The following is a 13,977-nucleotide window of genomic DNA, read 5'->3' as shown; positions in this document are numbered from 1 at the left end:
GCAGATGGGGCAGATTTTATTCTTCTCATGAATGGAGGATAATGTAACACATGGCTAGTACACATTAGATCTTGAGATCTGTTATTCCTATTATATCTTATTGCTGTCCTTATATTAATTGTGATTAAGTAAATGGTTATTCCTTATAATCCATGGAGGTAAATAGAATGTGAAGAGGTAATTAATAACATGCAAAATTGGGTAGGGGAATGTTTGACCTACCCAAAATCAAAGCAAACAATTTCCAGCCTTAAAAAAATTCAATAAACATAATTTATCACATTAACAGTAAAAGGAAGAAAATGATCAAATAATAATCTCATTAGATATAGAAAAAGCCTTTTGTGAAATGCAAAAGCCATTCATGATAACAGCAAACTAAAAATAGAAAATAACTTGTTTAACATGGTAAAAGATGGCTTTAGAAACTGAAATTATTTGAAAACATTATTTGTACATAGAAAGCCCAAAGGACTCTCCAGATAAACTGCTAGAATTAGTTTGTGAATTTGAGAGAGTCACTGGATATAAAATAAAGAAAAATCCATTGTATTTCTATACACTAGCCACAAATAACTAGAAAATAAAGTCTTAAAATGCATACTATTTATAATTGAATAACTAAACATCAAATGCATAGATATATATCTAACAAAAGATGTGCAAGTGTTCTCACAGAAAACTACAAAACATTTCTGAGAAAAATCAAAGAAGTTCTAAATAAACAGAATGACCTACTAAGTTGATGAATTGGAAATTCAATATTTTAAATAATGCGAATTCTCCCCAAGTTGACGTATACATGTAATGGAATCAAAATTAAAAACTTAAGCAGAATTTTTGGAAATTGATGCATGAATATTCTAAAATCTATAAGAAAATGCAAAGAGTCAAGTGTGGTGAAGACAGACTTAAAGGGACAAAGTTGGGGACTTATACAACCAAGTATCCAGATTTACGACAAGGCTACAATATATGAAAGTGTGCTGTTGGTGCAAAGATAGATAAGAGAACAGTGAGACAGAATAGAGGTTCCAGAAACAGACCCAGAATGTAAGCGTGGCTGCTTGATTTATAAGAAGATGCCACCAAAATAGTGTAAAAGAATGTATTGGAAAATAATTGGTGCTGAATCAATAAATGATGCATGATTGATTGGATATCTATACTAAAAAATAGAACATTGACCTTCTATTTCACAACATATATAAAAATCAATTCCACCTGTATTACAGATGTAAATGTTAAAGTTATATAAAGCTTTTAGAAAAAAACGTGTGAGAACATCTAATTTATTCTGGGATTGCCGGAGATGTTTTAAATAAGATACAAGTACTAACCATGAAAAAAAGTTCTTAAACTGTACTCTTAAAATTAAGAACTTTTGTTCAAAAGACACCATTAAAGAATGAAAAGACAAGCCACAGCTTAGAAAAAAATACTTATGATACATATATCCAGCTAAGGACTCTCATCCATAATAAATGAGGAACCTCTAACAAAACAATAAAGACAGGCATCCTATTTAAGAAAAATTGGCAAAAGACTTGAAAATCATTTCACAAAAGGGATATACAAATGGACAATAAGCACATGAAAAGGCATTCAATATAATAATCATAGAAGTGCAAATTAAAACTACCATGACTTGTCTCTACACACTTATCTAAGTGGCTAAAATTTTAAAGTACAGTTAACAAATGTAGACTAACAGGAACTCTCAAATACCTCAGGTGGGAAGGTAAATTGGTACAGCCGTTTTTAAAGTGTTGACACTAACAACTAGAATTGAACATATGCATGTATGATTCTACTTCTATTTGTCAGGAATTAGTGCACATGTGCATCAAAATATGCTAATATTTTGTACAAAATGTAAATAACAGCTTTATTCATAATAGCTCCTCTGCGAAAATTCATCAACAATAGAATGATAAATTGTAGTTTATTCAAACAATGGAATAATATATAGCAATGTAATGAATGAAGTGTTGCCACACAAAAGATGTGAATGAGTCTAACAGAATTAATATTGAGCAAAAGACGCCAGACTCGAGAATATATACTGTGGGATTATACTTATATGAAGATCGAAAACAAGCAAAACTTGTGTCTTGGGAGTGTGGTTCATTATTGACTGGGAATGGACACGAGAGAAACTTCTGGGGTGATAGTATTTTTTATATGTTTTCATCTAGGTGGTGGTTATGTAGGTGTAATCATTTATAAACATTTATCAGTTCTTATGGCTATGTATGTATATTGTACCTCAATAAACAAGTTTAAAACAAACCAATGGAATTAATATAGGCTTGAATAAATAGAAAACACATTTGCCACAACCTTTTTATAAAGGATATATACCAATTGCAAAAATTTTGCTTTTTTTTAGAAAAGAGAATTAAGGTGAGTATGGAATATATACTTTGGATTTAAAAGAGCATGGTTAGTTTATTTAAACAGATTTTGCCATTCAGATATTTTAGCAATTTTGACAAGTTTATTCTCCTTGTATTATGTATATAGATATAAAGCTATATGATTATCTCAGAAGCCCAGCGATCTGTTTATAAGTATCTTTATAATAGTTCGTTAATATTCTTGAAAGTTTAAAAAATTGTTAACCCAACAATTTCTTAGCCTGTCAAAAGTTATACTGTGGATGTTGTATCAGTCACCATACTTGAATCTTCCTTGTAGTAACTACATCTGACATGGAAAGAGGGAGTTAGTCTGGACCCAGCTGCCACTATAATGAAGAACAAGCACATTACTGTGCCATGACCACACCGACTGACAGCTCAGAAATAAATGTGCAGAAATAGACCCAGAACAGCTCCAAGGAGGAAAAAACCAGACCTTGATAATAGGCAGGGATGTCTTGTTTATTTGCCATGTTTTGTTTTCTTTTGCTTTTGATGATTTCCCTAGCACAAATAACATCTCTGACAGAAGGGTTTTTTGGTGGTTTTTTTTTTTTTAAATTATCAGTTGCATTCATACTAATTCAAAAAGAATTTTTCAAAACATACAAACACGTTTTTCCAAAATATTTGCATGGTCCGCTAATCAGCAGACAAGTTAATCATTTAAAAGTTATTGACTAGAGAGGCTTTTGTACTTAAGAGAATTGGAAATTCATAACATACTTAAGTTTATATTTAATCATGGAGGAGAAACATGAGACTATCAAAATTTTCTCACTAGTTTAATAATAGACTTTTAAAATATAATCAGTAAATTCTCAAGTGATGAAAAAATTATTTCAGAGTAGAGATGATAGTTTAATGTATCTGTTACAGTTAACATAAGCAGAAATTTAATTCGGAGATCATGGCATAGTCAATATCATGTTAGAATTGATTTTTAGGGATTATTGACATGCTACAAGTTACTTCACATACTGATAGAAAACAGATGTTTTATACAAAATAAATGAATTATTGAATAGTTTTAAAAATTCATTTATTAATGAACTTGTTGCAAAGAAACTGCAATGCTTGATTTTTCACCATTAAACTGTTAGTTTTATGCAACATATTATTAATTTTTATAAATCTAGTACCTAACACAATACCTGGATCACCATATTAGTTTTATATTGCTGCCATAATAAATTACCACAAACTCAGGCTTAACACTAAATTGTTATCTTACAACTCTGTATGTCATAAGTCTTATGTGAGTCTCACTGGGTTAAAATCAAGTTGTTGGCAGCACTGTGTTCTCTTCTGGAGGCTTGATGGAAGCATCTGTTTCCTTATTCATTCAGCTTGGAAGAATTCAGTTCCTTGTGGTTGTGGGAACTAGGTCGTTGTTTTCTTGCTAGCTATGAGCTGAGGGCCATTTCCACTTTCTAGAGGCCACCTGCATTCCTTGACTTGTAGCCTCTTTCCCATCTTCAAATGAGGAAAAGGAGATGGATCTCAAGTCCCTCTTGTGCTTCAATTTTCTCCTGCTTCTTCCTTTACATCTCTCTGAACTTCAACCAGGAAAGATTCTCCACTTTTTAATTCATGTGATTAGATAGTCCTACCTAGATAATCTAGAATAATCTCTTGATCTCAAAATGTGTCCTTAGTCATATCTGCAAAGTCCCCTTTGCCGTGAAGAGTAGCATATTCATAGGTTCCCAGGGTTAGAACTCGGTGATCTGTGAGAACCCCAAAGACACACCTTCTGAAGGGCTAACTTGGTCACAAGTGCCTGGGAAGAATGGATGACGTGCATGGACTTCAGATACCTTCCATGAGTATCATTCAAAATCAAGCTCATCAATTTCTCCCTTTGGATGTTTCCAAATTTCAGTAGCTAATTGTATGTGAACAGGTTTCCACATGAGGGCTGTCCTGAGGCCAGTCATTACTCTGAGATCAAGGAAAGGTAAAAACTAACAATGAAGATTTTTGAAGTGGATGTGGCATTTGATTCTAGAAGGCTTGCTCTTCCTTCCTTCCTTTCTTCACTTCTCTTTTTGGAAAAATTGAAACAAAGAAACTTTCATGAGGAAGGAAAATTGGTCTGACATTGGCGAGGATATACAGGTAGGTTATGGCACTTGGTATGACCTAGGACAGAGAAAGGATGAATCCCATGAAAATGAGTAGCATTGCCTCTCATCTGAAGACAGAGTGGTGTATAAAGTGTTGTTTCAATTTAAAATATATATCAATTCTCTGTATTTAAGTCATTGAAACACGCAGGAAATTTATGATTGCTCTGTTCCAAAACCTTTGGGATAAGGTAATTTGAATGCTGCATTTGTATTCTTATTTACTACTTTTAGTTTTCTTCAAGTGTTCATATCCATCTGCAACCATGAAGATCCTCTGTAATTTTAAAAAACCGATAGTTATTTCATATGAAACTGTCTTACTATTTTTTTAAATTTTAATCTCCTGAGTTGTGAGAACACAGCTTAGCAAAGTTTATAAAGGCAGCAAAGCAGGTAGTTTAGATTTCTGTTAGTCTTCCAAGGAAAACCTACAAGTAAACTGGAATACAACAGAGAGAGATTATACAGTAAAATGCTTTTGCAAAGCAGGATTTAAAGAACTGGAAACCTTATTATTTTTCTCAGTCAAAATGTAAATGGATAAATTCCTATGTTTTTATGTTGTAAAAATGAATTGTGAAATGTTTTTCTACAGAATAAAAAATACATAAAATGCAATCCATGTATAATACTCTGAAAAGTCCACTCATTTAAGAATACTTGGCAGAAGTATTATTATTGTTCAGTCCACCCATTTCCTCTGTGCAGGTCTCTCTGTCTCTGTTGAACAAGGCATGAATATTATTCCATTTCACGCATCCATTCGTTCATTCAATAATGTTTACTGAGAGACTACCAGGTCCCGGCACTGGGGCAAAAAACTAATAAGGCACAAAAACTTCACAGAAGTGGGGAGATTCATACAAAGATATTAATAAAATATTAATCTTAGTACAACATGGGGATTGCAGTGACAGAGATATACATAGTACAGTATTATAGGCCTGACTGTGCCTTACCCAGTGCCAGTTTTCCAAGAAAAGTTGAAAATGCTAATATTTACACATTTCACCACATACCAATACGTATATACAGTATTTACTATCAATGAATTAGGAATTACTTCCCAATAGCAAATACCTTATTATAAATGCCAGGTTTATTGCTTTTGTGTCTTGCATCCCTCCTAAGGAGATTCCAACTTGTTCTACCTTTTTTCATTCTCTGGCTTTCTTCATATCTGTCAGTAGATTAAAGATATAAAACTATTTATGTGTATCTATATATCTATAAGAATATCATTTTATTCATCATATACTTTACTTATTTATGCAAACATATCACGTTGGCACTCTTGTACCTCCCTGCTAGGCTGACATGGCATATTGATACAGAAACATAAAATATCTCTAATCAACCTTTCCAGATAAACCAAAAGTTTTCAGTTTCATTCACTTTTTTCGCTGCAGCTATCCAAATTAATATCTAGCCATCATCAAAAAGGAGGCAGCCATTGGGGCTGGCCCCGTGGCGCAAGTGGTTAAGTGCGCGCGCTCCACTACAGCGGCCCGGGGTTTGCGGGTTCGGATCCCAGGCGTGCACTAAGGCACTGCTTGTTAAGCTGTGGTGGCGTCCTCTATAAAATACAGGAAGATGGGCACGGATGTTAGCCCAGGGCCAGTCATTCTTAGCAAAAAGAAGAGGAGGATTGGCAGATGTTAGCTGAGGGCTGGTCTTCCTCACAAAAAAAAAAACAAAAGAAGGCAGCCATAAAATGAATTGCACAATATACATCTCACCCTCCTCCTTAAATTGTATTAGATTTTCATGAAGTGTCTCATTTTGTGGGAAAAAATAAGTGGATCACTCAGTATTTCCCAAATGTTTTTCATGCTTTGAGACACTCTATTTCCATATCATAATGTAGAAAGAAAGAAGTGACTTGGAAAGAATAGTGGGTTGAGGAAATGATGGGAAAGGAAGATAGTATCTTCACGAGGGAAGTGTAATCACGAGAGGACCTTAGACAGTTCAGTGAATTCATGCTTGACAAAGATAGCTAGGAGGAAGCAAAAGGAAGAAAAGAGGAAACAGGAGAAAGGGAATAAATAAGTTGAAGAAAAGCAAAGATGAGAAGAGAAAAAAGAAGGCATCGAGGGAAACAACCATTAATTTGGTAAATAGCTATGAGAACAGCTTTCTTTATGCCTTCATTTGTTCTAGCCATGATTAATTGATACGTAGAATAAATTTCAGGGTTGTGGCCCCTAGGGGACCTATTGTTGCAGGGATGAATTTCCACATTTTACTGGAAAAACCTGTAAGATCTAGGAACCCAGCCACTTAATCATTTTCAGAGAGAACAGTGTTGTTGTTGACTATATAACTTACATATCCTCAAAGTATTTTTTTTTTTTCATTGCAGTAACATTGGTTTATAACATTGCAAAAATTTCAGGTGTACATCATTGTACTTCTATTTCTGCATGGACTACATCATGTTCACCACCAAAATACTAATTACAACCCATCACCACACACATGTACCGAATTATCCCTTTCACCCTCCACCCTCCCCCCTTCCCCTCTGGTAACCACCAATCCAATCTCTGTCCCTATGTGTTTGTTTATTGTTGTTATTATCTACTACTTAATGAAGGAAATCATACGGTATTTGGCCTTCTCCTCTGACTTATTTCACTTTGCATTATACCCTCAATGTCCATCCATGTTGTCACAAATGGCTGGATTTCGTCGTTTCTTATGGCTGAGTAGTATTCCATTGTGTATATATACCACAGCTTCTTTATCCATTCGTCCCTTGATGGGCACTTAGGTTGCTTCCAAGTCTTGGCTATTGTGAATAAGGCTGCAATGAACACAGGGGTGCATGTACCTTTGCAAATTGGTGTTTTCAAGTTCTTTGGATAAATACCCAACAGTGGAATAGCTGGATCATATGGTAGTTCTATCGTTGATTTTTTGAGGAATCTCCATACTGTTTTCCATAGTGGCTGCACCAGTTTGCACTCCCACCAGCAGTGTATGAGAGTTCCCTTCTCTCCACATCCTCTCCAACACATGTTGTTTCCTGTCTTGTTAATTATAGCCATTCTGACAGGCGTGAGGTGATATCTCATTGTAGTTTTGATTTGCATTTCCCTGATAGTTAGTGATTTTGAACATCTTTTCATGTGTCTGTTGGCCATCTGTATATCTTCTTTGGAGAAATGTCTGTTCAGGTCTTTTGCCCATTTTTTAATTGGGTTGGTAGTTTTTTTGTTGTTGAGATGCATGAGTTCTTTATATATTTTGGAGATTAAGCCCTTATCAGATGTATGGTTTGCAAATATCTTCTCCCAATTGTTAGGTTGTCTTTTCGTTTTGTTGATGGTTTCCTTTGCTGTGCAGAAGCTTTTTAGTTTGATGTAGTCCCATTTGTTTATTTTTTCTATTGTTTCTCTTGCCCGGTCAGATGTGGTGTTTGAAAAGATGTTGCTAAGACCGATGTCTAAGAGCGTACTGCCTATGTTTTCTTCTAGAACTTTCACAGTTTCAGGTCTTACATTCAAGTCTTTAATCCATTTGGAGTTAATTTTTGTGTATGGTGTAAGGTAAGGATCTACTTTCATTTTTTTGCATATGGCTATCCAGTTTTCCCAACACCATTTGTTGAAGAGACTTTCTTTTCCCCATTGTATGTTCTTGGCTCCTTTGTCAAAGATTAGCTGTCCATAGATGTGTGGGTTTATTTCTGGGCTTTCGATTCTATTCCATTGATCTGTGTGTCTGTTTTTGTGCCAGTACCATGCTGTTTTGGTTACTATAGCTTTGTAGTATATTTTGATATCAGGGAGTGTGATACCTCCAGCTTTGTTCTTTTTTCTCAGGATTCCTTTAGCTATTCGGGGTCTTTTGTTGTTCCATATGAATTTTAGGATTCTTTGTTCTATTTCTGTGAAAAAAGTTGTTGGAACTTTGGTAGGGATTGCATTGAATCTATAGATGGCTTTAGGAAGTATGGACATCTTAACTATGTTAATTCTTCCAATCCAAGAGCACGGAATATCTTTCCATTTCTTTGTGTCTTCTTCAATTTCTTTCAGAAATGTTTTATAGTTTTCAGTGTACAGATCTTTCACCTCTTTGGTTAAATTTATTCCTAGGTATTTTATTCTTTTTGTTGCAATTGTAAATGGGATGGTATTCTTAATTTCTCTTTCTGCTACTTCGTTGTTAGTGTACAGAAATGCAACTGATTTTTGTATGTTGATTTTGTATCCTGCAACTTTACCATATTCGTTTATTACTTCTAAAAGTTTTCTGGTGGATTCTTTAGGGTTTTCTATATATAAAATCATGTCATCTGCAAATAGTGAGAGTTTGACTTCTTCCTTTCCAATTTGGATCCCTTTTATTTCTTTCTCTTGCCTGATTGCTCTGGCTAGGACTTCCAATACTATGTTAAATAGGAGTGGTGACAGTGGGCATCCTTGTCTGGTTCCTGTTCTTAGAGGGATAGCTTTCAGTTTTTCACCATTGAGGATGATATTAGCTGTGGGTTTCTCATATATGGTCTTTATTATGTTGAGGTACTTTCCTTCTATACCCATTTTATTCAGAGTTTTTATCATAAATGGATGCTGGATCTTGTCAAATGCTTTCTCTGCATCTATTGAGATGATCATGTGATTTTTGTTCTTCATTTTATTAATGTGGTGTATTACGTTGATTGATTTGCGAATGTTAAACCATCCCTGCATCCCTGGAATAAATCCCACTTGATCATGGTGTATAATCTTTTTAACGTATTGTTGTATGCGATTTGCTAGTATTTTGTTGAGGATTTTCGCATCGATGTTCATCAGTGATATTGGCCTGTAATTTTCTTTTTTGTGTTGTCCTTGTCTGGTTTTGGTATCAGGGTAATGTCAGCTTCGTAGAATGAGTTAGTGAGCTTCCTCCCCTCCTCAATTTTTTGGAAGAGTTTGAGAAGGATAGGTATTAAGTCTTCTTTGAATGTTTGGTAGAATTCACCAGGGAAGCCGTCTGGTCCTGGACTTTTATTTTTGGGGAGGTTTTTGATTACTGTTTCGATCTCCTTACTGGTGATTGGTCTATTCAAATTCTCCACTTCTTCTTGATCCAGTTTTGGAAGGTTGTATGATTCTAAGAATTTATCCATTTCTTCCAGATTGTCGAATTGGTTGGCATATAGTTTTTCATAGTATTCTCTTATAATCTTTTGTATTTCTGAGGTGTCTGTTGTAACCTCTCCTCTTTCATTTCTGATTTTACTTATTTGTGCCTTCTCTCTTTTTTCTTGGTGAGTCTAGCTAAAGGTTTGTCAATTTTGTTGATCTTTTCAAAGAACCAGCTCTTGGTTTTATTAATTTTTCTATTGTTTTTTTGGTCTCTATTTCATTTATTTCTGCTCTGATTTTTATTATTTCCTTCTTCTACTGATTTTGGGCTTTGTTTGTTCTTCTTTTTCCAGTTCCTTTAGGTGCATTTTTAGATTGTTTATTTGAGATTTTTCTTGTTTGTTGAGATAGGCCTGTATCGCTATAAACTTCCCTCTTAGAACCGCTTTTGCTGTATCCCATAAATTCTGGCATGTCGTATTTTCATTTTCATTTGTCTCCAGGTATTTTTTGATTTCTTCTTTGATTTCTTCGTTAACCCAGTCGTTGTTCAGTAGCATTTTGTTTAATCTCCATGTATTTGTGGCTTTTCTGATTTTCTTCCTATAGTTGATTTCTAGTTTCATACCGTTGTGGTCAGAAAAGATGCTTGGTATTATTTCAATCTTCTTAAATTTATGGAGACTTGTTTTGTGGCCTAATATGTGATCAGTCTTGGAGAATGTTCCATGTGCATTTGAAAAGAATGTGTATTCTTTGGTTTTTGGATGGAATGCTCTGTATATATCTACTAGGTCCATCTGTTCTAAGGTGTCGTTTAAGGCCAATGTTTCCTTATTGATCTTCTGTTTGGATGATCTATCTGTTGGTGTAAGTGGAGTGTTAAAGTCCCCTACTATTATTGTGTTACTGTCTATTTCTGTTTTTATGTCTGTTAATAATTGCTTTATATATTTAGATGCACCTACATTGGGTGCGTAGATATTTACAAGTGTTATATCCTCTTGTTGGATTGTTCCCTTGATCATTATGTAATGCCATTGTTTGTCTCTTTTTACAGTTTTTGTTTTAAAGTCTATTTTGTCTGATATGAGTACTGCTACCCCAGCTTTCTTTTCATTGCCATTTGCGTGGAGTATCTTTTTCCATCCCTTCACTTTCAGTTTGTGAGTGTCTTTAGGTCTGAAGTGTGTCTCTTGTATGCAGCATATATACGGGTCTTGTTTTTTTATCCAGTCAGCCACCCTATGCCTTTTAATTGGGGCATTTAGTCCATTGACGTTTAAAGTAGCTATTGATAAGTATGTACTTACTGCCATTTTTTAACTTTTTTTTTTTTTCCCTCAGTGTTTAAGTAGTCCTTCTCTGTTCCTTACTTCTTCTATACAGAATTGATGGTCACTTTAGTTTGACCTCTGTCTGAAAGCTGTACTCTTTAACTACCCTCCTCCCTCCTTTTATGTTTCTGATATCATATCTAACCTCTTTTTTGTGCATTTGTATCCATTACGTTCTAATCGTGGAAATAGATAACTTTTCCTATTTGTGGTCTTCTCTTTTCCCCTTAAATCAGTCCCTTTAACATTTCTTGTAACACTGGTTTCTTGGTGACAAACTCCTTTAATTTTTGCTTATCTGGGAAAATTTTGATCTCTCCTTCCATTTTGAACGATAACCTTGCCGGGTAGAGTATTCTTGGCTGTAAGTTTTTTCCTTTTAGCACTTTAAATATATCGTGCCATTCTCTTCTAGCCTGTAAGGTTTCTGCTGAGAAGTCAGCTGATAGCCTTATGGGGTTTCCTTTGTATGTAACTTGACATTCTCTTGCGGCTTTTAGGATTCTCTCTTTATCTTTAATTCTGGACATTTTGATTATGATGTGTCTTGGTGTGGGCCTCTTTGGGTTTATCTTGTTTGGGGCTCTCTGTGCCTCCTGTACCTGGATGTCTGTTTCCTTCCTTAGGTTAGGAAGTTTTCATCTATTATTTCTTGAAATAGATTCTCTGCCCCTTGTCTCGCTCTTCTCCTTCCGGGACACCTATAACACGGATGTTAGTGCGCTTGATGTTGTCCCAGAGGTCCCTTAGACTGTCCTCACTCTTTTTAATTCTTTTCTCTTTTACCTGTTCACCTTGGGTAATTTCTTCTAGTCTTTCTTCCAGCTCACTGATCCGTTCTTCTGTATCCTCTACTCTGCTTTTGAGTCCCTCTAATGAGTTTTTCATTTCCAGTATTGTATTCTTCATTTCTGATTGGTTCTTTTTTATATCTTCCATTTCTTTGTTGACATTCTCACTGAGTTCATCTATTCTTCCCAGATCAGTGAGCATCCTTAACACTCTTAGTTTGAACTCTCTGTCAGGTAGGTTGCTCATTTCTGTTTCACTTAGTTCCTTTTCTGGGGTTTTGTCCTGTTCCCTTACTTGGAATGTATTCTTTTGCCTCCTCATTTTGCCTCTTTCCCTGTGCTTGTGTCTACGTATTAGGTAGGTCAGCCTCGTCTCCTGCTCTTGGATAGGTGACCTTATGTAAGTGATGCCTTAGGAGGCTTCCAGTGTGCTTCCCTCAGTTCTCAATGTTCCAGGGGTGGCCCCTATGTGGGCTACATGTGTCCTTCTATTGTGGCCTGTTAGCTCTCCCTATAGGCGCCCAGGGAGGCTGAGTTATGCTCCTGGCCAGCTGTTGTAATGCTCAGCTGCTTGTAGTTGTTGTGGGCCCTTCAGTCTCTTTATCAGGTGTGGGAGCCCCAGCACAGTTGGCTGTAAGTTCTAATACCACATTTGTGTTGCAGTATTTCTTTTAAGTGAGTAGGCCCCCAGTGTGGCAGGTTGTTAGGCTCAGGGCCTTAGAATTGCTGTAAACCTCTAGCCTATTAGGTCTCTTGTCAGCTCTCTGAGGATTGCAGCTGGGTGGGGCTGGCCTCAGGCACAGGAGCACCCAATTGTTTCAGGCTTTGGAAGGTGGGGCAAACCTCCTATGTGGGTCTTTGAGAAGCACAAGTCTTCTGCAGCTGACAAGCCCTGCCGCCCAGAGGTCCACACACACAGTCAACACAGTCCTGCCCCGTGTGAGCGCCCCGACCTCCCCAAGCGGACCCAGTCTCTCCACGGCGGGAGCCCCACACACTCCGCCACCACCCCACACTCTCCACCTGCTCCTTGTGCACACCCTGCCCCGCTCAAGTCAGCTCAGTTGCCAGGCTGCAGAAAATCCAGTCACCAATCTATGCAGGCCCACACGTTGCCTGAGGGCTTGTTGTTAGGTGGGGCCAGTCTCTAGGGTGGGCTGCCTGCCTTGGCTGAGCTGGATTAAATCGGTGCTCTAGCGGGTGGCGCAGACCCTGGGCTAGCAGGTCTCAGGGAAAACTCCAATGGCGTCTGTGTCAGCACGCTCACACCAGGCCACAACAATGGCCGCCGCCAATGTCCCAGTCCCTGGAGAGGTCTCACCCCTCACCGAGATGCACTCAGGGCCTATTAGGTGAGTCTCTTGTCACCAAAGCAGTGTGCACCTTTCTTTCTGGTGATTTTAGGATGCTTTCTGGAACGGGTGAGTTTGTGCGCGGGCCCTTTAAGAGCCAGTTTTAGTTTCTTTGTGAACCGGGTTTTCTGGGGGTGCTCCCCAATGCTTTAGTAGCAGGCAAGGTCAGATATTATGCCACTGGTGTCGATTGTGCTGGGTCCACAAAATGCCCACAGCGGGGGCGCTCCCCGGCTCAGGGCCCCGCGCCTCCAGGGAGGCTGCGTACCTGTGAGCTGCTCCCGGCGGCCGTGACGCTGGCGGCTTGTGAAGGCGGCGTTTTTCCTCTCCGGAAGGGAGTCTCTGCCTCTTCCACCCCAGTTAGGATTGTCCGTTGTTGCAGGAGTTCCTCTCATCCAGTTTTCAGTTCTGTCTCAGGGGTAATTTTTCCACGAGTAGTTGTAAATTGGCTGTGTCCATGGGAGGAGGTGAGTTCAGAGTCTGCCTACGCCGCCATCTTGACTCCGCCTCCTATCCTCAAAGTATTAACTCTTTATTTATTTTCTCCCCCTACCTTAATTCCTAATTCTTGTTTCTATCCAACTCCCATTGGTACTTTTCCTCATGCGCTAAATTATGCAATATTTATCATTCTGTTTCTGTCTTCTCCACTCAGTACTGTATTTTAAAGATCACTCTTTGTTGCTATAATATATATCTAGTACATTTCTTCTAATTCCTTTACAGTCTTTCATGGTAGGTGACCACTGCATGGTCACCTTTTACTTAGCTGTTCTGCAAATGAATGGACACCTATGTCACCTGCAAAGTTAAACATCACCTTGACAACATGAAGTTAATTCTGGACCCCCAAAACAG

General features: G+C 37.3%; 1 protein-coding gene and 1 long non-coding RNA gene across 3 annotated transcripts in view; one reads left to right on the top strand and one right to left on the bottom strand.

The window, feature by feature from the left end:
• Nucleotides 1-3,485: 3,485 nt before the first annotated feature.
• Nucleotides 3,486-13,619, bottom strand: LOC147915279 (uncharacterized). The gene is made up of 3 exons (XR_015554293.1): nt 13,388-13,619; nt 5,636-5,735; nt 3,486-4,829 (listed from the first exon to the last, which is right to left on the bottom strand). It is a non-coding gene; the product is annotated as an uncharacterized LOC147915279 (long non-coding RNA).
• Nucleotides 12,969-13,977, top strand: part of LOC147915278 (coiled-coil domain-containing protein 178-like) — a 204,627-nt gene continuing 203,618 nt past the window's right edge. For both annotated transcript variants that reach the window (XR_015554291.1, XR_015554290.1), the window contains exon 1: nt 12,969-13,119. The gene's annotated coding sequence lies outside the window, so the exon portion shown is untranslated. The remainder of the gene's footprint in view (nt 13,120-13,977) is intronic.

Source organism: Ceratotherium simum, chromosome 14 (assembly GCF_057802395.1).
Source record: "Ceratotherium simum simum isolate JZ-2026a chromosome 14, ASM5780239v1, whole genome shotgun sequence".
Lineage (NCBI taxonomy): Eukaryota > Metazoa > Chordata > Mammalia > Perissodactyla > Rhinocerotidae > Ceratotherium > Ceratotherium simum.
Note: the sequence above shows the minus strand (reverse complement) of the source record. Positions and strands in the feature narration are given on the sequence as shown.